Consider the following 3,234-nt stretch of genomic DNA (forward strand, 5'->3'; position numbering starts at 1 on the left):
TTTTTCTAACTTCAGGGTACTAACCCACCAGCTTTTGGCTTTATTATCAGTCAGTACCAGTTAAAGAAAAAAAAAAGACAGAAAGAAAAAATATTAAATATATATTCTAAAGTTTAGAGTTGAGAAAAAGAGTAAGAGAGGTAACTTTGGAGAATTAGCAGGATTAGGACTGTGTATGAAACTAAAATAGTGTCATGAAATGTCTTTGCCATTTCACTCTTCCCTCAAGTTATCTAGACTCTCCAAAAAGGACAATCAAATAATACGGGCTAGTGTCGCCAGCCCTGATATAGGCCAGCTGTGCAGAAAACAGCAGAATTACACAGAATGAAGAGCAGGCCCCACTGTTTAAATCACTGGAAATTTTAAGTTATAGGTACATATTTAAATGCCTGTGTGATGTTCTGAACAGTCTTCCTATCCAGACTATTTGGTGACAAAGTTCTCAGACCTTAGGTCACACTCCATTTGCTTGGTGGGAAATCACTCAAAAATACTGGAGAAAAAAAAATGAAAATAGACTTTAAAGCCATGGCAATACTCAAGCAGCTCTAAGAGTCTCATATCGAAAGCCAAGCATTTCTTATAATTCCTGTATTTTCTTATATTTTTTATATTTTTCTTATATGTTGACAGAAAAACTGCTGTAAAATAAAAATAAACATCCCATGATAGTTACGTACTATATACTTAGTACTTATTATAGACTAGACATTGTGCTCTGTGCACATTATGTGTATTATATCATTTAATTCTCACAACAATTCCGGGAGATGGGTGCAGCTATTATACCGATTTAGCAGATATGAAATTGAGATTCATAGCAATTGAGTGACATGCACAAGACCATATAGATGGTCTTACGATGAAGCTGGGATTAGAACCCAGATTTGCTTGACTTCAGAACTAAAGACATAACCTTTCCCTATAATATACTTAATTACAAAAATCCCTAGTATTGATAACGTACTGAGCAGTGTATATTATTTACGATCATATATATATGCTTTTGGAGGACAGCACTCCTTGTAAATATAATCCGATTATACTTGGTTTATAATTCAGCTAAACCTAAGAAGCATTTGAAGTAATTTTACAGTGAAAGGTACCTATACAATAACATTTAAGATCATCATTGACATTTTGGAAAAACAATCATCAAGGAGGAAAAGTATATTTCCCAAGTAGATGAAAAGCATTATGAAAACTGAGCCTTGTATGTAGTTCTAACCTTACAGATAACCTAGGCAAAAAGCTAAATCATACGTAATATTCGTCATCTGATCAAAGGAAGCAGACCAGTTTGTCAGGAGAGACATTTTCTTGAAACTGAAGTCCAAAAAAGACCCAAGCAATTCAATGTCAATAGACATTGAGCAATAAACATCTGGTTATGAAACATGCACTGCACACCCACTGAGCTTTGGAGATAAACTCTGCCATAGGCCCAGACCAAAGCCTCATAAAGAGGTAAAAGGTGAGAGGTTAAAGGATTTAGGCAAATTTCCGCTCTTACTCCTTCAAAGCCTCTGCTGACATTGTTCTTCACTTCGCCTGCATTTCTCTGCCAAAAGCCTAGAACAATGCACTGGCCTTCTCTATCTGCTGAACTTCTTCCTTAAAGCCCATTGAAATATCAGCATTTAAATGCAAGTTTGTTTAGTCATTGTTCCTGTCAGCAAATTCCTTTGGGGGGGAAAATTGCAGATAATGTATATACTTAGTTCTTGATGAAAAACTGATTCCTTTACTAATTCTTAAAGGTTATTTGCAAGCCATTATATTATTAATAATAATAATGTATCAACCCTTTCTAGCAAGAGTAGTAAATCCAGCCTACCCCCTATTTCTGTATATAAAGTGTTATTGGAGCACAGCCACAGCTATTCATTTATTATCTGTGGCTGCTTTCAAGCTATAATAGCAGAGTTGAGTAGTTGCAATAGAAAAAGTATGGCACATAAAGCCTAAAATATTTACTATCTGACCCTTTGCAGAAAACGTTCGCCAAGTCCTGTTTTGTGATGTGCCAAACATTATCGTAATTGTCAGAGCCTCATTCATCATTACCAGTACCCAGTAACTATGGATACCATCCTTCTTCTAGTGGAAGAGATTGAGAAACAATGGCCAGATTAATGCTGAATCAATGAAGGAAAACAGCTCCATTAGGGACAGAATTGTTATTAAATTTATATCCTTGAAAATTTTAGAAAGAGGATGACCTCTCGAAATCTTTCCAAATATTGTTACCTTCTTAAAATAATAGTTTATTTCCAGAGTCTGAGATTGCTAAGGAAGACTCACCCAATCTCTTATTTTGCCTCCATACATCCTGAACCATGAAACTATCCCAAACAAACAGTCTGGGATAGCTTGTTCCAAACTATGACCCATAAACTACCTGCATTAGAACAGCTCAGGAAGCTTACAGAAGGGCAGGTTCCTGGATTTAAATGTAACAGTAATTCAAACCAGCTGAATTGGAATTTCGATGGAATCTCCAGTCTTGATAAGCTCCCTAGAAGATTCTTAGGCACATTAAATTTAGGAACCATTCGTTTGAGTTCTCTCCAAAAATAAATAAGTAAATAAAGTTGCTTTTAGAGATTAGCCCATGACGTTTTCCATATATCAGGGCCAAATTCCTCCTGAGGTTCAGCTCCGGTGCCTTTTGCTATAGTCTATGATGTTAGCTGGTTATCACCCTCTTCCCAAATCTCTCCCTGTGGTCCCCTTACTAACTGGCCCCCTTACTAACCTTTCACTTTAATTCTCCTCCATATGGAGGAGATTTTCTTATCTAAACCCAATCACATTTGTTCTTTACAGAAAAATAAAGATATTTTTCAAATAAAACTCTTGGACCATGATTTGTGACAAATTTTCAAATAAAGAACATTTCCAACACTAAACCCAGACAGAATCCAACATTCAGATTATAATGAGGATGGCAAAGGTAGATTCTTCCTGCTCACTGGCCTTTCATCCTGAAAGCTACTGTTGCTGACCCGCACCCCCCAGTGCAGAGCTGTTGGCTGTTTCCCAGGAGGCAGATGTTTACATAGAACACAACTCATTTCTTGTCCAGTCTCTTACAAGCAAATCACAGACCCATGAGGTATAAGATAAAATAAATAAAATAAAATAAAAATAGAGAAGAACATACCATGTTCATGGATTGGTAGAATCAACATCATCAAAATGCACATACTACCCAAAGCACTCTATACA

General features: G+C 36.2%; 1 pseudogene; it reads left to right on the top strand.

Annotated features, from left to right (window-relative positions):
- Positions 1–1,069, top strand: part of LOC107183635 — a 2,991-nt pseudogene extending 1,922 nt beyond the window's left edge.
- The last annotated feature ends 2,165 nt before the right edge of the window (positions 1,070–3,234 follow it).

This window comes from Myotis davidii, unplaced genomic scaffold (genome assembly GCF_000327345.1).
Source record: "Myotis davidii unplaced genomic scaffold, ASM32734v1 scaffold580, whole genome shotgun sequence".
Lineage (NCBI taxonomy): Eukaryota > Metazoa > Chordata > Mammalia > Chiroptera > Vespertilionidae > Myotis > Myotis davidii.